The following is a 20,052-nucleotide window of genomic DNA, read 5'->3' as shown; positions in this document are numbered from 1 at the left end:
TCCTTCCCTTCTGGCAGACTAATACAACACACTGGACACTATTTTAACCTAATGAGGGACCTATTTAAGAGTTAGCTCATGGTCAATGCGGCATCCCTGGAAGAAGCCTTCACAGGTGAAATGTCGTTGGACAGGGTGTGACCGAGTGGCTGACATGCAGCATCTGGTAGTACACTTTTATTTATTTTTATGGAAAGTAAATATATCACCCGTAGGTGATAAGAGACACAAGCGCTGGTACACAATAACAATCGGCTGGTCCTTAAAGTTTGCACTGTACCTAGTGCCAGTCTGAATGACCAGGTGGTGTGCTGCTAGAATAAGTGGTGTCAGAATATGAATCAATATCGGAATCAGACCATATAATCAATTGTTGGGGAAGAGTACATGTTTTATTATATATAGATATTGGCACTAGGAATAGGGTGGTAAGGGAGTGGTTAATGCTGATATAACCACTACCCTCAATACCTTGTTTGTTCTTCACTCCAAAATGTTCCCTCTGTCGATGCTCCACTGTGCTGATTCTTCTGGGTTCCTTTTGTAAGGATATTGGTGTCCTTTCAGATCGCGGCATTCTTCTTGCTCACCTGTCAGCAGCAGCGCGGCCCCGGCCGGAAGCACGCGCGGCGCGAGGGAGCTTGATCTGTTACCCGGGAAACCTGCTTGCGGTGACGTCACCTTGTACGAGTATGGTGGCCTCCGTAGGACAAAAGACTGTAACCTACGCGTTTCAGAGCCAAAGCGGGCTCCTTCGTCAGGGTTAGTCTACGCATTGTTCATTGGAGGTTTAAATAGCTCGTCTGGTTTCCTATGGTAACGGATAAACACTGTTCTTGGAGTGAAAGAAGTGCCGGTATATCAGTCTTTAGTGGATATGTTAAATGCGATTATTTTCCCATGGATTCTGTCTGGAATTCATTGTTTATTCATATATTTATTGGTACAATGTTTTTGGTTAGATTATAATAAAGAGCAGCAACTACAAATTGTTTTGGTTATATATGTATTTATAGGGCACCACCAATCTGTTGATTATTATTGATGTGTTAGTTGGTGATTGTTTATTACTGAAATGCAAACAGTTCTATTTCCTGGTTTAGTCCATTTGGGGCTAAACTGTTGCATCTAAAAATCCATTTACTTTCAGTTCTGGACATAGCTTTGATATAGTCGCCTCCCCTCCTATCCTGCTTGACTCTTTCTATACCCCCAAAACTAGATCCTAGGAATTTTCCCTGATGAAATTCTGTGTAGTGGCGTGATAGTGGGTGATTCTCTGATTTCTTTTTGATGTTATTGGTGTAAGAACAAACAAGGTATTGAGGGTAGTGGTTATATCAGCATTAACCACTCCCTTACCACCCTATTCCTAGTGCCAATATCTATATATAATAAACCATGTACTCTTCCCCAACAATTGATTATATGGTCTGATTCCGATATTGATTCATATTCTGACACCACTTATTCTAGCAGCACACCACCTGGTCATTCAGACTGGCACTAGGTACAGTGCAAACTTTAAGGACCAGCCGATTGTTATTGTGTACCAGCGCTTGTGTCTCTTATCACCTACGGGTGATATATTTACTTTCCATACACTTAACCAGGGAGAACAATAGCTCCTTTTCAGACACTAAGCAGCAGGATCTCCCCATACAGGCAGACTTACACGTATCAATACAATAGGAGCGCAGGGGGGTCTCTTTTTTTTCTCTTTTATTTATTTTTGTCAGTTTACTTTTGGCTGCCAGCTTGTGGATCCTTGTACCTAGCTTCTTTGAAACAGGCTTATTTAATACTCTTTTTTTTGCCTCTTGCCGGCAGTCTTGTTTATTATTATTATCACTAGAATTATTTTCATTTTATTTTTAGCCAGAATCTTTGCTGTGACCGACCCCTCGGCCATCCCCTGGGTCCATCAGTCCTTTACTGTCTGTTCCTATTTGCTGCTTACTCCAGTATTTAATTATGCTGTTCTATATGTTTGATATCATTCTTTAATAAAAATTTTGCTTAGATATTTGCCCTGTTTTTTTATGATATCCTCTTTAATAAATTGCTAAGTTTGTAAAATACTTATGTGTGGAGGTGTCCAATGTTTGTTTGGTTTAGTGACTATATATTTTGTCTTCCCGACATTATTACACATGTATATAATTGCCCGGCCTTTCTAATAGGTCTGTTGTTATGTTCTCTGGTTGGCCTGAAGCGTGGCCCGTCAAATGCGCCAATGCTACGACCATTGCAAAAAGATCCTGTCTGAGATTGTGTGCCCTTGGGGCCTGCCTGAGACTATCGAGTCGGATCGCGGCTCTCACTTCACCGGGCAGATCTTTGCAGAGGTATGTAGAGCTCTCCACATCAACCAGGGTTTACATACTCCATATCATCTTCAGAGCAGTGGTAAGGTTGAACATATCAAAGGGATCATTAAGAACCGGATTTCCAAAACTATATCTGACATTCGGAAACCGTGGCCCGAATGTTTCCCTATTGCTCTTTATTCCATCAGGAGTGCCCCCAGGAAACCTCATGGGTTATCACCCTATGAGGTCTTGTTTGCAAGCCCTCCTAAGACAGGATTGTACTACCCCCAACAGCTGTCATCTCTACATTCTTAGCTGACAGGGTATGTGCAGTCTCTGCAAAGGGAGCTTCAAAAGGTCCACCACCGGGTTCGGGAATCTTTCCCAGATCCCGACTCAATAACCAGTGTTCATTCTATCCAACCAGGTGATTGGGTCTTCTACAAGAAACATCAGAGGACGGGATTAGAACCGAGGTATCTTGGGCCGTTCCAGGTACAGCTGACGACTCCAACCTCACTGACGCTCAAAGGACGAGACAACTGGGTCCACGCCAGTCATTGCAAGAAGCTGCTGAACCAGAAGCCAGAATGAGGTGTATTTTTTTTACTATCTTTCTTAGATTTGTGTATTTCATCAATGTAGTGATTATAAGCATCCTAATTAGAGTTGAGCGAAACCGAACTGTAAAGTTCGGGTTCGTACCAAACTTTAGGATTTTTGGACCCCGAACCCAAACTTTTCAGTAAAAGTTCAGGTTCGGCGAGTTAATGTCACTTTTTTAAAGGCTGCAGAGCAGCCAATCAACAAGCATTTAACTCGTGTCCCCTTTAACTCGAGCGTTTAACTCGTGAAGCCATCACAGCCATGCCTACTAATGGCATGGCTGTGATTGGCCCGTGCAGCATGTGACCCAGCCTCTATATAAGCTGGAGTCACTTAGCGCTGCACTTCACTCTGCTCTGATTAGTGTAGGGATAGGATGCTGCTGCTGTGAGGGAGAGAATAGGAAAGAATCTTTAATCAGAAGTGCTTGTTAACTCAGCGATCTACATAGATTTAGTTTTGTGGGTGCAGTGCACAATCTTTTTACCCTGCCCTGAGCCCAGTGACCCAGAAAAATAACTTTTATCCGGCTGTCAGTTAGGTGGGCGGCCTCGGCGGCCATTTTATGCAAGCTCAGTGCACCAGCACAGCATATGTGCATTTATGACATTCAAATCCAAGCTTGAAATACTACAATAATAATCTGGGTTTAAAAAAACACCAATTTTTGGCAATATCCTACATCTGGTGCCTTTGCAGCATTTGTCAGTGTGAATACAAGCTTGCAATACTTCAATAAATAATTTTCTGGGTTTAAAAAAAACACCCATTTTTGGCAATACCGTACATCCGGGGCCTATGCTGCATTTGTTAGTGTGACATACAAGCAAAATACTTTGGGAAAAACACTTAATTTGCAGCCTTTGCTGAATCTGCCAGTGTGAGATACACGCGTTAGATGCTGGTGTTTTATTCTGTTATTAAAAAAAACACCCATTTTGGGCCAAATACAAAATTTGCGGCCTTCGTTGCATCTGTCAGTGTGAGATACAAGCTTGAAATACTGCAATAATATTCAGGGTTTAAAAAAACACCCATTTTGGGCCAAATACTACATTTGCAGCCTTTGCTATATCTGTCAGTGTGAGATACACGCGTTAGATACTGCTGTTATATTCTGTTATTAAAAAAACACCCATTTTGGGCAAGATCCTAAATTTGAGAAATATGAGGAGAACGTCAAATAAGGGACGTGGCCCCGGTCGTGCTGCTGCTGGTGGAGCTCCTGTTGCAGGGAGAGGACGTGGTCGATCTGTGCCACCTACACGCACAAGTGAAACATTTTCCTCAGGTGAAAGTAGTCGACAGAACCTTCAGCGTTATTTGGTCGGGCTTAATGCGGCTCTATGAATGATGAGGCCAGAACAAGTACAGGCTATAGGAGAATGGGTTGCTGACAGTGCCTCCAGTTCCTTTACATTGTCTCCCACCCAGTGTCCTGCTGAAAGATCAGAGTTGGCACCTGCAGCCGATGTCCATCAGTCTTTCACCTCACCCCCTTGCAAATCAGCCAAGCAGTCTGAGCCCCAAGTCATGCAGCAGTCTCTTCTGGTTTTTGATGATTCTGCTAGCAGGGTTTTCCAGGGCCATCCACCTAGCCCTGCCCCAAAAGTGGAAGAAATTGAGTGCACCGATGCCCAACCACTTATGTTTCAAGATGAGTACATGGGAGGACCACCACAGCACGTCTCGGATGATGACAAAACACAGGTGCCAACTGCTGTGGCTTTCGAAAGTGTGCAGACTGACAAGGAGGGCAGGGGTGAAGACTGGGTGGAAGATGATGTGGAGGACAATGAGGTCCTCGACCCCACATGGAATCAAGGTCATGCGAGGGACCTGTGTAGTTCGGAGTAAGAGGCGGTGGTCGCACAGAGCCATCCGCACAGCAGAAGAGGGAGCAAGGTGCAAAAGCGAAGATGCCGTCCCCTAGACAGTACGCCTGCTACTGCCCACCAAAGCCAGCTCCAAGGAGTTCCTTGGCGTGGAAGTTCTTCAGACAATGTGCTGACGAACCTGAAGCGAGGCATAAACGTTCTAAACCTGAGCACAACCTGCATGACGAGGTATCTGAGTGCAAAGCACGAGCTGCAGTGGAGTGGACACCTCAAAAACCAAGAAAGGTCTCTGGCTCCTCCTGCTTCCTCTTCTGCTGCTGTCTCTGCCCCTTCATCCACCTCTGGAGTGACAGTGGCACCTGCCATCCTGCAAACAGAGGATCTTCCAGCAACACCACCACCACCTGAGTCACCAAACATCTCCACAATGTCCCAAGGAAGTGTTCAGCTCTCCATCTCCAAAACACTGGAGCGGAAGAGGAAGTACCCCCCTACCCACCCACGATCCCTGGCCCTGAATGCCAACATTTCAAAATTCCTGGCCTTTGTAATGCTGTCATTCCGTCTCGTGGAGACGGAGAGCTTTAAAAGCCTTATGGTGGTGGCTGTCCCACAGTACGTCGTGCCCAGCCGCCACTACTTTTCCAAGTGAGCCATCCCTTCCCTGCACAACCAAGTGGGGGACAAAATCAGGTGGGCACTGCATAATGCCATCTGTGGCAAGGTCCACCTAACTACGGATACGTGGACCAGTAAGCACCTTGAGGGACGTTATATCTCCCTAACAGCACACTGGGTAAATGCAGTGGCGGCTGGGCCTGAGGCGGATAGCAGTTTGGCGCATGTCCTTCCACTACTGAGGATTGCAGGGTGCTTCAGTTTGCCTCCTGTTGCTTTCTCCTCCTACTCTTCTTCCTCATCCTCTACTGGCTCCTCATTCGGTCAGCGTAACACATTCACCACCAACTTCAGCACAGCCAGGGGTAAACAACAGCAGGCAGTTTTAAAACGTATCTGTTTGGGGGACAAACCCCACACCGAGCAGGAGCTGTGAACGGGCTTGGAACAACAGACCAATGAGTGGTTGGTGCCAGTGAGCCTCAAGCCCGGCCTGGTGGTGTGCGATAATGGGCGAAATCTCGTAGCAGCTCTAGGAGAAGCCAGTTTGACGCACATCCCTTGCCTGGCCATGTGCTGAATTTGGTGGTGCAGAGGTTCCTTTAAAAATTACCCCGATATGTCATTCTCACCCTGCTGCTGCTCACATGTCAGCGCTGCAGCGTAACTTCAGCCTTCCCGCTCACCGCCTCATATGCTATGTGCCCACAAGGTGGAACTCCACCTTGCACATGCTGGCCAGACTGTGCGAGCAGCAGCAGGCGATAGTGGAGTTTTATCTGCAGCACGCACGAGTGAGTCGCTCTGCGGAACAGCACCACTTCACGACCAATGACTGGGCCTCCATGCGAGCCCTGTTTCGAGTACTCCACCAACATGGCCAGTGCCGATGACGCCTTTTTCAGTGTTACTATCCCACTTCTATGCCTCCTTGAAAAAATGCTTCTGGCGATAATGCAAGAGGATGTGGCACAGGAGGAGGAGGAGGAAGAGGGATCATTTCATAGTGTTTCTGGCAAGTCATTCACAAGTAGCTCTGAGGGTGGGTTCCTGCACTCACAAACAACATGTACACAATTGTCTAGCCGGGGCACTGTTCTGGAGGATGACGAGGTGGAGGATGAGGAGGAGGAGGAACCGTGTTCACAGCAGGGTGGCACCCAAACCAGCTCATGGCTATCACTTTGTGCTTGACTGGGGGGATACAGAGTACACAGATGATACACCTCCCACAGAGGACAGCTTTTCGTTGCCTCTGGGCAGCCTGGCACACATGAGCGATTACATGCTGCAGTGTCTCTGCAATGACCGCCGAGTTGCCCACATTCTAACTTGTGCTGATTACTGGGTGGCCACGCTGCTGGATCCCCGTTACAAGGACAATGTACCGTCCTTAATTCCCTCACTGGAGCATGATCGTAAGATGCGTGAGTACAAGCGCACGCTGGTAGACGCGCTGCTGGTGGCATTCCCACCTGACAGCGGGGGCACTGTGGAAGCACAAGTCAAAGGCAAAGGAGGAGGAAGAGGTCGCCAACACAGCTGGGGCACCACCAGCACCTCAGAAGGCAGGGTTAGCATGGCCGAAATGTGGAAAAGCTTTGTCAACACGCTACAAAAGTCAGCACCACCAACTAATATGGAACGTCTTAGCAGGAGGCAGCATTTCAGCAACATGGTGGAGCAGTATTTGTGCACCCGCCTACACGTACTGAATGACGGGTCTGCCCCCTTCAACTTCTGGGTCTCCAAATAGGGCACATGGCCTGAGCTTGCCCTTTACGCCTTGGAGGTGCATGGCATGTATCCCACAGGACTTGTTCGTACCTTGTGCAGGATAGACATGTATACCGGCCTTACCCAGCCATTGTTATACTACAGCGCAATTGCTCATGGTTGTATTTTGGATATTTCCCACTCTTTTTGAGTGTACCCTAATAAAAAAAAAATTAAAATTAAAACCAAAAACCAGTGTTGGCTACCTCATCCTCCTCCACCGCCGCTTCCACCTACACCGCTACATCCACTGCCTCCTCAAACTCCTACTCCATATGGACCTCCACCTCATAAATCAAGATAATTTTTTTTTTGATTTGTGCGAATTTTATTTTATGTCCTTTAACTAATTTGTCTGTTACATTTTCGGGTGAAATTCGCAAATTTTTGGCTGTGGTATACCATTGCTATACCTAGTAGACAGGTAAAAACGTTTCACAAATTTGTCTGTTACATTCTCGGGTGAACTTCACAAATTTTTGGGTTTGATATACCGCTGCTCTACCTAGTAGACAAATAGAAACATTTCACTAATTTGTCTGTTACATTCTCGGGTGAAATTCACCAATTTTTGGCTGTGATAAACCACTGCTGTACCTAGTAGACAGGTAAAAACATTTCATTAATCTGTCTGTTACATTCTTGGGTGACATTTGACCATTTTTGCCGTGATTAAACCCCTGCTCTGCATAGGTGACAGGGACATAAATTTCAAAAAATCGTCTGTTACATTGTCAGGTGACATTTTACCAGTTTTGCCGTATACACACCCCTGCTCTGCATAGGGAACAGGGAATAAAATTTCAAAAATTCTTCTTTAATTGACGGGTGCCACCTCCTTTACTTGTAAGCTTCGACTTCAATAATTTGTCCCACTTTTCCGCTCTATCAACTTTTAATTTGGATGTGGTATCTCTTTCTCACTATCCCTCTCCGGTGTGGAACCCTGATTCGCCGATAACCGTGATCAACATGGTAGGCTCAGAAAAGAACATTGAAAGTTGATAGAGAATTTATCCAATTAGATCATGGACATCACGACGACGTGCGATCAGGCAGAAGTTATCTAGAGTCAACAAAGCGGCAGCATGGCCTCTCCTGTCTAACGTTTCCAAATCCAAAATACCCCAGTGACATTCCCTATCATTTTTTATTAATCATTCGAATAACAGGGCATCTTAAGGGTCCTGTATTGTTATTTATCGTCACTACCTCCCCGAGTTGGGAGTGGGTAATTGCCGCGTGCCCCCTCCTTTCCTTCGATTCTTCCGTTTTAATAACTTCTCCCACATTTCTGATCAATCACATTTAATTTCATCCATTGACCTCCCTTGGATGTGGTATCCCTTTCTTACGCTCCATCTCTAGTGTGGAACCCTCATTCGCCGCTAACCGTGATCAACATGGTAGGCGCAGAAAAGAACATCGAAAGTTGATAGAGAAGATATCCAATTGGATGCTGAACATCATGTGGACGTGCGACTTGGTGGGGCAGTATGTGTGCACACGCTTACACGTACTGACTGATGGGTCTGCCTCCTTCAACTTCTGGGTTTCCAAATTGGGCACATGGCCTAAGCTTGCCCTTTACGCCTTGGAGGTGCTGGCCTGCTCTGCAGCCGGTGTATTGTCTGAACGTGTGTTTAGCACGACTGGAGGGGTTATCACAGGTTATATTTCCCAATGTTTTGGGGTGTACCCTAATCTAAACAAAAAAAAATTAAAAATTAAAACCAAAAAACAGTGTACGTTACCTCCTCCACCTACACAGCCACATCCACTGCCTCCTCAACCTTCTACTCCACATGGACCTCGTCCTCCTAGATCAAGATTATTATTTTTGCGTATTTTATGTCATTTAAAGTCATTTCCCTATCCACATTTGTTTGCAGAGCACTTGCCATGCTCTTAGCCACATTTTGCTGCTATTTGCAGCCCTCTAGCCCTTTCCATGACATTTTTAAAGCCATTTTAGTGCTCAAAAGTTCGGGTCCCCATTGACTTCAATAGGTTTTGGGTTCGGGGTCAAGTTCGGGTCCCAAACTGTCACACCGGTGACAGGTTTGAGAAGGTCTGAAAGATTATCTGCACGTTAGTGATCTGACAGCCTCTTATTGGTTTCACTTTGTCTGTGTGTTGCTGGTATGTCCACACATCCTGTTCAGGTGTGGATCATGTGACCTTTACCTTCCCCTATTTAGTCTGACTTTACTGATCACTCCTTGCTCTGGATAGCTTCATTTGGTTTTTGGAAGAGCTGGAGTGTGGTTCTAGTTGAAGTCCTGTTCATCCATCATCCATCAGCCTCAGAAGTTAAGTGTTCCGCTTGTTGTATTTTGTATTCCCCCCACCTTTGTTGTTAATTAGGCCTCAGCGAGACGCTGGTTCCTTCACCAGGGAAGGAGCGGGTTGTCTCTGCCCTGTCATTACCATTAGGGTATCCGAGGGCCACCAGGTTCCTGTGTATGGGCATCTCTACCATCGAGAGGTGCCCATACAGATAGGAGTTGGGGCCAGGAGCAGGGTTTTATAGGTGGTGACCCTTTTCCTTCCCTAGCGGTGCGGCCTAGTGTATTTTCCCTTCCTTCTTGTTGTCTTTTGGTGTTCTCCCCTACTACATCTGTGACACAAACTCAAACTTTTTTGTGAAGTTTGGCCGAACCCATTGAACCCGAACATCCAGGTGTCCGCTCCACTCTAATCCTAATCTATTGTTTAAAATGTACCTCCAATTAGCTAAGGCAGCGAATAGGACCAATTGCTGGGTATGCTCGAAACCCCCTCCTAGTCACTACACCTCGACCATGGTGGCAGTTCATGCCATATGTGACGTCTGTATTGGCATGAAAAAGTACGAGAAGATTACCAAAACGACTAAAAGACATTTATCTATAGAATTTAACGACACATTCCTGGAAGTGAACATCAGCTATATTTTTAATGTTAGCTCTGATTCCTGCTTGTTGTTAGACAAACCTATATGGGTATCAGGACAGTTAGGCAGTCCCCAGATGTGCTTCAACCTTAAGTTTGGCACAGAGAGTAAATTCATAGGGACCACTACCTGTGAGACAGGTATAACAGTTAACCTGACCAATGAAACTCCCAAGCTCTTCAGTAACACTAATAGGCCAGACTACGTTTGCTGGAAGGAAGGCTGTGATGTCCAGACCAAAGGAGCAATCCCCCAATCATGCTCATGCTCCCACTCAGCACCCGTGACAGTCAGAAAAATTCATCATGCGCAGTGCTGACCGGTCCCTACTACTTTTTGTGTGGCTCTGCAGCTTACAAGGTGATTCCCCATAATGCTAGAGGTTCATGTGTGTTAGTGAAACTCGTAACCGCTTCATATATTGCCGCTGATCAAGAGGATCTGCTATTGCGAAGGAGGGCAAGGATGCAGGCCAGGAATCGCAGAGAGCATGGTTCCCAGCTTGGACTGGGTGGGGTATCGAGTTAATGAAGTGACTGAACAACCTCTCGTCCATTGTGGATGAGATGTTCAACGAGACCGTTGCAGCAGTGCGGGAGATCACTGAAGAACAAAAGCAGATGAAAACCCTCGTCTTACATGAGAAGATGGCGCTGGATTATCTTTTAGCTTCTAAGGGGGATTTCTGTGAGTTTATAGGAGAGGACTGCTGTACTAGGATCACAGATACCAGTGAAAAGGTCCAGGCCCATATGGATAAGGTCACTTTACTTCAGGGCATAGCTAGGGCTATTGCTAATGAGCAATGGAATCCTTTCACGGCTTTGGGTAGTTTTGGGGATTTCCTGTTTTCCATAGGTAACTGGTTGAAGGAAGTAGGAGTATATATCCACATGTTGTTCCTTTTTCTCTTTATCCTATATATCCTGGTGAGATGTTCCTGCTGTTTGATCGATCGGATCAACAGGCATGTGCAGATCACATCCTTATCGCAGCTCCGGGATATATTACGGATCAACCTATGTCTTTGATGGAAAGGATGTCCAACTAAACGTCCATTGCCACGCCACACCTCCCCACATCAGGACCTCCCCACATCAGGACCTCCCTCAGAGTAAACTCCCTAAAGAATCGAGCTGACGGATGGAGCATCATCATGGAGTCAATGACACCCAAGGAGCACCACAATCGACGAAGGCAAGCTGAGGAAACTGAAGATTCAGCAAGATATTTGTCACGAGTTGGAGGTCCCAGGAGAGACCACCGCGTCGTCAAGCAATAAAACGGAAATCAGGTACAGACACACAAGAGTTTATTGCACAAACAAAAAACCAGGGAAGGCAGCACAGACAAAACATGAGCTCTATGTACCGTCAGCACAGTGGGAGAAAACCCCCACTGCGCCACTGTCTAGTAATACTCCAGAGGGGCATGACTAAGCAACTCCTGGTATTCACTAGGGCCCCAGAAGGTAGGGTTAGGCTTTGCCGCAGGAAGTTGCCAGGGTCCACTCTGGAGCGTGAACTAGACAGTGACAGCAGGAACGAAAGGACAACAGGTACCAGAAGGTACCGACGGCACATAGGCAAACATAACAGACAGGCAAATACAAAACAGGGCAACTAATAACACAAGCAGAAATTCACGCAAGGGAGCAGGAGTGGCAATGAGCAGAGAAGGACTTGCTACACCAGTGGTATACTGTGTGACCTTGCGCATAGCACTCTGCAGCTAGGCGCTTGCTGAACCAAGACATATGAATACACACAAAGTAACTAAAACATAACTGGCAGAACAGATAACAGAAAGACAGGAAAGAGGACGTCAAAGAGGATGGGAAAGAACAAGTAGGGAAACCCACAGAGCACAGACAGACACGGATCCCATGGGTCAGCAGCATGGGAGAGAGAGTACAAACCAGGAGCAGGACAAGACAACACACACCAGGAGAGCTGACACAGAACTGAGGAAACCTCAGCCTTATATACAGGTTCCATGGGTGCAGCAGAGAGGCCACACCCATGGAGCAGACAGAGGATTAACTCATAATAAACACACATGGGAGTTAACCCATAAAGAACCACAAATGACACACAGGAACGGAGCTGCAGCGAGAGCATAGACAGAAGGTCACAGCCAGAGGTAACGACTGTGACAAGATTCAAAGAACACAGAGCACATATTACAAAGAGGAGGGAACTGTCGTGGAAATTGTTATTAGCATAGGATGACTATAGTGGACTTTCTCTTTAGCTTAGGAATGTTATATAGGTTTATTTTGTATATGCCTCCCTATGTAAAGTCTGACCGCATTACAGTTATAAGAGAGCGTGATCGGGTTAGGACCTTACCAGGGAAATTCTATAGATCAGCATTCGGGCTCCTGCTCCCCCATGTGAAAGCTGCCACCGTTGGTTTGAGGGGTATCTAATGGCTGCTGGCTCTGAGAGCAATGTTCTTAGTGAAAGCTACCAGCGGGTCCTCATCAGCAATGGTGGGGTAAAGCACACTGATGCCGGTCTCACTGAACCATGGGGACCCCAACATGCTGCTAAACATTGGTTGGTGGGACTGGTGTCCATGTGAATGCTATATCACCTTTCTTGGTCGACCCTGTTTTAAAAGACCTTCCTCAAGGACTGATCCCCCCTTTCGGAACCATGTCTAACAGAGGTTCACTTTGGGTCAGTAGGAGATTTGTACTGGATTAAATGGATGTTGTCTGATTAGGTCCATATCTGTTTAGATAAAGGCTGATTCATTTGGAAGTATTTGCACATGCTCTAGGTGTGGTGGTGGTTTGTGAGCATGTTTGAGCTCCACCCACCGGCACTCTCAGGGGGTGTCCAAATGTGTACTTTTCAGTTCTGAAATGTATTCCTATTGGTCAAGGCATGAGGTGGATTGTACCCTCCTATCTGTAATATTATTGGGTGGCTATGTGCCATGGAGGGCGGGGTTAGCCCAGTAAAAGGTCTAACACATGTTAACAGAGACACAGAATTTCTTGGAAACTAAGCAGACTTTACGCAAGTCTTATTTCATCGGTGCTGGTTGCTTACACTTGCAAGTCTCCATATATCTAAAAGAGCAAATAGTACTTCACAAGGATCAGGATTCGACGGTACCAGGGACCTGGACTACTACTACTACAATAGCACTGCCCCCACAGGCTTGTACAGTAGGCACTAGGCATGATGGGTGCATCACTTCATCTGCCTCTCTTCTTACCCTGATGCGCCCATCACTCTGGAACAGGCAGGGGCGTACATAGAAATCACTGGGCCCCATAGCAAAAATCTGAATTGGGCCCCTTAACCCCGCCCACTACCCACCATGGCCCCTCCCACTACCTGACCTGGCTCCTCCCATGCCACACCCCCATTAAATAAATTTATACATGACCTACAGAAACTGTTAGGGATAAAAAATGTATTTTATTATTAACCAGTAACGTATAAAATGTACATGTATTTTTACCCCTTTAACTCCTTAAAACTTAACTCTTTAAACTCCTTAACTCTTTTAAACCCCTTTAACTCTTTGCTGCTGATGCTGAGTGTGCACATTCAGCATTAGCAGCAAGGAGTTAGAGGGGTTAATATCCATCCAACCCTAATGCCCTCCAAAATGATTTTTGGGGGTTGTTAGAAAGGAGTAGGTAGGTTTAGGAGGAACACACAATGTTCTCTAAGCCCCCCCCCCCAACCCCTAATGCCCCCCCAAAAATCTCAGGACAGTGTGCTTTCTTCCTGCTTCTCCTTCATGGGCATTTTGGGGCTCATAGAGGACAACAGGACTCACTGGAGTGGGATTGAAGCATGTCCCACCACCCTGTCCTGGCTGTCCCCCCCCCACCCCTCCTCTCTCTTGCTGCCTGGCCTGTCAGGTAAAATCTGAGTATCTGACATTATCAAGACATCGACTCGATCATACCTGGTCTCGGCAGTGCTGACTGTCAGTCTGCTCTCTGTCTCAGGCAGTGACACGGCAGCCTTCAGGCAGGAGTCAGGACGGATGAACGGTTCTTCAGACCAGCCAGGGACAGGGTGCTTCTTCCTTCTTCGTCTCCTCTCAGGCACACTGGCGACGGCCGACGGCGAACCAATTCTCCCGCCTCCCTTGCGCACACTGCCACTGGCCAATCAGCAGCTGCCTGAACAGAATTACCTTGTGCTGATTGGCCAGGCTGGTTGCAGGCTGGTTTGATCCTGTCTGATTCCACAGCAGACAGCAGTCAGGATCTGGTCAAACTTTGGCGCCGGGGGGGTGGGGCGATTGCGGAAGAATAGTTGGCTCATAAAAGCAGAGCAGCCGCATAGCGCTATAGGCTGCCATGAGTGGGCGGGGCAAAATAGTGTGGGCGGGGCCTTCTCTGCGCTCCGGGCCCCCCAGTGCTGCGGGCCCCATAGCAATGGCGTGGTCTGCCTCTATGGGCGGTACGCCACTGGGAACAGGGTAAATATTGACTCCTCAGACCACATGACCTTCTTCCATTGCTCCAGAGTACAATCTTTATGCTCCCTAGAAAATTGAAGCCTTTTTTTCTGGTTTGCCTCACTGATTAGTGGTTTTCTTATGGCTACACAGCTGTTCAGTCCCAATCCCTTGAGTTCCCTTCGCATTGTGCGTGTGGAAATGTTCTTACTTTCACTATTAAACATAGCCCTGAGTTCTACTATCGAATACGATGGGTCCCCACTATCCTTCCAGTTTTTAATAATGAGTTGGACAGTTCTTAACCCAATTTAAGTTGTTTCTGCAATTTTCTTAGACGTTTTCTCTGCTTAATGCATGCCAATGATTTGAACCTTCTCAAACAGACTAACATATTTTCCATGACCACGAGATGTGTCTTTCGACATGGTTGTTTTAGAAATGAGAAGCAACTCATTGCACCAGTTGGGGTTAAATAACTTGTTGCCAGCTGAAAGATAATCGCCCATGCAGTAATTATCCAATAGGAGGCTCATAACTGTTTGCTTAGTTAAATCCAGGTGGCGACTTTTTTTTTGGACAGGCATTGTATCTTGTAATTGTACTGTTGTACTAGTATTCCAGCGGACTATTGTTATAATTGATAAAAGAAAGACCCCTAAGCTATCATGGGTGGAATAATTGTTGTAATTGTCCATCTAACATCCCTTTATCAGTTGCCAGCAGACAGCCAGCGAGTGGTTGCTAGGTAACAAACGCATCAATGATTAGATTGACAAAGTCCTCCACAGAATGGTAATAAGTTGGCTCCTACTTAGATGATGAAGGCACGTCTTTCTTCAGTGGCGGACATCAAACAGAGCTCATGTTGGTCTGCAGTGATGAAAATCACATCAAAAAGAGCACCATTGTGATGTGCCATTAAACTGATTAGACCTCTCCGACATGAAGAAACATTTCACTTACCATAACTAGAAAATGTTGGTTGCAAATAAATTACAAGAATGTTTTAACACACCGCAGAATTTGTTACAGAAATTTATCTGACTGAAAAGCCGTTCCTTTCATCTGAATGAGGTTGTTTGTTTGGGATTCCTGCAAACCCCATTCAAATGAATGGACTTGATTTTCAATTGCCTAAATGTCTGCAACAATGGCCCGGATTTACTAATGTGTCTGTGTTGAAAATCTGTCTAAACAGTGGCACAATTCAGCACAACTAGGGTTTTGGCATTTTTTTCTGAGAAGGGGCGGGGCTTTGTGGGTAAGACAGTGGTCCTAAGATGGACAATTTTGCACCACAATTCTGACATAAAAATCTGTCTCAAAGTAAGCCAACCAATAATTGTTATAGAGTCAGAAAGAAGTGTCTATCCCTGCACCAGATTTATCATCCAGATAAATCTGGTGCAGGTCTAGACAGCCTATCTAAGTTTACACCAGCTACAGGACTAGTGAATATGGGCCAGTATCTGCCACATGTGAAGGCACCCTAACATAGAAGTTATTTAATTTCTATTTGTGATTAATGATTTTTATGTTTAGTTTACAGAATCTAGCAGAATTTGGATAGTGGTCAAGCAAAGGTAAAGTAGGTGACCACTCCAGTGCACATGTACACATCTAGCTGATAAATATAAAATGAACGCTAGCAAATCATTCATATTCATAGGAGCAACAGAGTGGAAATAGCGAGATGGGACAACTCCTTTAAAGGGAACTTGTCATATTGAACATGGTGTCTGAGTTGATAAACCAACGCAAAGTAGCAAGTATGTGTGAAGTTAAAAGAAAATGATACATGGTTTTCAATATTTTTAATAAATAAAAATCTTAAAAGTGTGGCATGCAATTGTATTCAGCCTCCTGTACTCTGATATCCGTAAATAAAATCCAGTGTGACCAATTGCTTTCAGAAGTCACCTAATTAGTGAATAGAGTCCACCTATGTGTAATTTATTCTCAGTATAACTACAGCTATTCTGTGAAGGCCTCAGAGGTTTGTTAGAGAACATTAGTGATCAGACACCATCATGAAAACCAAGGAACACAACAGACAGGTCAGGGATAAAGTTGTGGAGAAGTGGAATGCAGGGTTAGGTTATAAAAAAAATATCTTACGGAGCACTGTTCAATCCATTATCCGAAAATGGAAGGAGAATGGCACAACTGCAAACCTACCAAGATATAGCCGTCCACCTAAACTGACAGACCTGGCAAGGAGAGCATTAATTATACAGCCAGACATTAAATTGAATGGTTTAGACCAAAACATATTCATTTGTTAAAATTGCCCAGGCAAAGTCCAGACCTAAATCCGATTGAGCATCTGTGGCAAGACTTGAAAATTGTTGTTCACAGACACTTTACATCCAATCTGACTGAGCTTGACCTATTTTGCAAAGAAGAATGGGCAAAACTTGTATTTTATACATTTAAATTCATGTTTATTCTGGTCTTTGGAGTCAAGAAGCCCAGATTTTAAAGGGGTTTTCCAAGTGTTTTTACTGATAACCTATCCTCTGGATAGGTTATTAGTATCTGATCGGTGGAGGTCCGACAAGAGCAGCTCGAGTAAATGGGGCTGGGCTGCGATATCAAGTACAGCGCCGTAAATTGTATAGCAGCAGTAATCAGAGAGAAGGTTGTGGCAGTACTGTGAATAGCACTGCCTTCTCAAACAGCTGATCGGTGGGGGTCCCGGGTGTTGAACCCCCACCAATCAGATACAAATGACCTATGCAGAGGATAACCCCTTGAAAAAAAACATAAACGTCAACTTCCCACTCCACTACTTTGAGCACCATGGTTATGCTAAACCTTCCCCCCTCAGCTATCTGACATCCGCATCTAAGGGATTTTAGCTGCCACAACTTGTCATATTAGACGGACAAGACACCTTGAGATAGGTAACTCACAGTTACCCAGTCAAACCCACTATGCTCTCTAGAAGCCTAAAGCCAAACATACTTTTCTGCATTCATATTTTATATGATTCCATAATAATATACTTTGATGTTTCTTTTTTCTGATTTTATATAATATTGCTGTAGATATTACATACTAAATTATGAACCAAGAAATACTAACATAGTAAATCCAAGATAACTAAAACCATAATACAATAAATGTGTATATAAATCTGTCTGGCTAGTTCAACATCAGAAAAATATATTAAAGGGCATCTGTCAGAAGATTTGTACTTATGAAAACTGGTTGACCTGTTAGATGTGCGCTTGGCAGCTGAAGGCATCCATACTTGTCCCATGTTCATATGTGCCCGCATTACTGAGAAAAATGATGGTTTAATATATGCAAATGAGCCTCAAGGAGCAACAGGGGCAGAGTTTCTGCTCTCTCTGCAACTTCTGCTCCCTGTCCAATTTGATTCATGGGCCAGGCATGGTGATGTTTTCACTGCTGGCCCAGTGGATCAGATCAGTGGAGAGGGTGTGGAAGTTTGCAGAGAGACCTCAACCTCTAGGTGTAATGGCAATGCCCCCGCTGCTCCTAAATGGGACCAACACAGATGCCTTCAGCTGCCAAGTGCACATGTAGCAGGTTAGCCAGTCAAATCTGCTTACAGATGCCCTTTAACCTCCTAAGGACATGGCCAATTTTTGTTTTTGTGTTTTTTTTCTACTTTCCAAGAGCCACTTTTTAAATCTTTTGCTGACATAGCCATATGTTGGCTTATTTTTTACTGTGTGGTGAAATTGAAAAAAAAACAACTCACAATTCTGCCAAGTTTTTTTGGTTCAGTATGCACTAAAAATAATGTGATATTATAACATGGGCAGGGGTGGGGTGCCCTGGGCCCAAGCCTTGCAGATATGAGATCATTTCTTATAACCAGAATATCCCTTTAACACACTTATGAAATGGAGGTTTTCTTATGATACTCACTGATAGTAGAAGAATATGGGTTCTGGTGAGATTAAACTGCAATTGCAGGGTGCATGTTCAACTGGTGACTGCCACTTTGCTCAAGCTACTGCTCACTGCATGACCGCAGGGGCTCAAGATGGGTGGCCCAAGTTGTGTGAAAAGCCCAGGGCCTATCGTATGCTTAATCCATCAAGCGATCATATATAAAAATGAAGTTTTAATATATGCAAATGAGCCTCTAGGAGCAATAGGCTCAGCTCTTTCTGTAATAGCAATGGCTAATTTGCATATATTAAAACATTATTTTTTCAGCAATGTGGGCACATATCTACATAGGACCAATACAGATGTCTTCAGCTGCTAAGCACACATGTAACAGGTCAGCTAGTTTCATAGGTACAAATCTGCTGACAGATGCTCTTTAAACACCTGCAGAACCAATAGTTTATAAATAGGGTTGAGTGAATCAAAGTATCCAAAGTGGACTTCGATCCGAATTTCAGGGAAAATTTGATTTGGCGCGCAGCTGAATTTCCTCTGGCTTTGTGGTGATGAATCAATTTTCCCTGAAATGGCGTAAAAAAAAAATACTCACCTTATCCGTTTCAGCTCGAAGAGGCCACCACGGCTATATTGATTGAAGATCCCGCACCACGCAAGATTTTGCGCGGGATATTCAATCAAGATGGCTTTGGCGGCCTCTTTGCGCTCAAACCTACCTGTGTGCACCTGTCTTTGCAAATATTACTATATTGTCATATTGGTTATCACATCCACATAATTACTATCTTGTGTAGGATGTTTATTGTGGTACTTGTGGTCCGCTGCGGGCATCCTCCACTGTATGCATTTTTGCTGGGGATCACCATTAGCAACGGGCCACAAGTGCAGGATTTGCTCCCCTATATATACATGCAGAACTGCATATGGGTTTGAGCACTTCCTGCCTGTTTAACACCATGCGATTATTTTTAGTTTTTGTTTCTTTTTTGATGGTTACATCGTTTTAGTGCTGTCACATTTATTCCTTCAGTACACTTGAACTGAGGCCATGCAAGACATTACCAATTACCTTTGGGCTCTGTCACATCTACAGTAGACTAGATAAAAATAAGCATACAGGTCCTGAAGCAAATGACCATAACTATGGAATGAAATGAAAAAAAAAAAAAGATTTAAGATTTCATTTATGAGAGTAAGAGAGAAAAAAACACAACCTTTAACTATGATGGAAAGATGGAATTTACTGCATGTTCACATAGTAAAATAAAAGGAAAAATATGACGTGTTTGATGCGGAATTCACGATTTGTGGTTTGCCACACTGCAGATCTGACTGTGGATTAGCTCTATTTAATGAACATACAATTTTTAATATACTGTCTATATTATGTACTCATGGACGTTCAAATCTCTGCTAGAAGTTTTTCTGTATGGGCTTTTATTGATTCCTTGCAGTGGATGGAAATGTGACCTGGACATAGTAACATAGTAACATAGTACATAAGGCCGAAAAAAGACATTTGTCCATCCAGTTCGGCCTGTTATCCTGCAAGTTGATCCAGAGGAAGGCAAAAAAAAACCCTGTGAGGTAAAAGCCAATTTTCCTCACTTTAGGGGAATAAAAAATTCCTTCCCGACTC

General features: G+C 44.8%; 1 long non-coding RNA gene across 1 annotated transcript; it reads right to left on the bottom strand.

Annotated features, from left to right (window-relative positions):
• Nucleotides 1-1,331: 1,331 nt before the first annotated feature.
• Nucleotides 1,332-15,163, bottom strand: LOC120993332. The gene is made up of 3 exons (XR_005777218.1): nt 15,152-15,163; nt 8,697-8,698; nt 1,332-1,604 (listed from the first exon to the last, which is right to left on the bottom strand). It is a non-coding gene; the product is annotated as an uncharacterized LOC120993332 (long non-coding RNA).
• Nucleotides 15,164-20,052: the final 4,889 nt, after the last annotated feature.

This window comes from Bufo bufo, chromosome 3 (genome assembly GCF_905171765.1).
Source record: "Bufo bufo chromosome 3, aBufBuf1.1, whole genome shotgun sequence".
In the NCBI taxonomy this organism is placed as follows: domain Eukaryota; kingdom Metazoa; phylum Chordata; class Amphibia; order Anura; family Bufonidae; genus Bufo; species Bufo bufo.
This window is presented reverse-complemented; position numbering and strand designations above follow the sequence as displayed.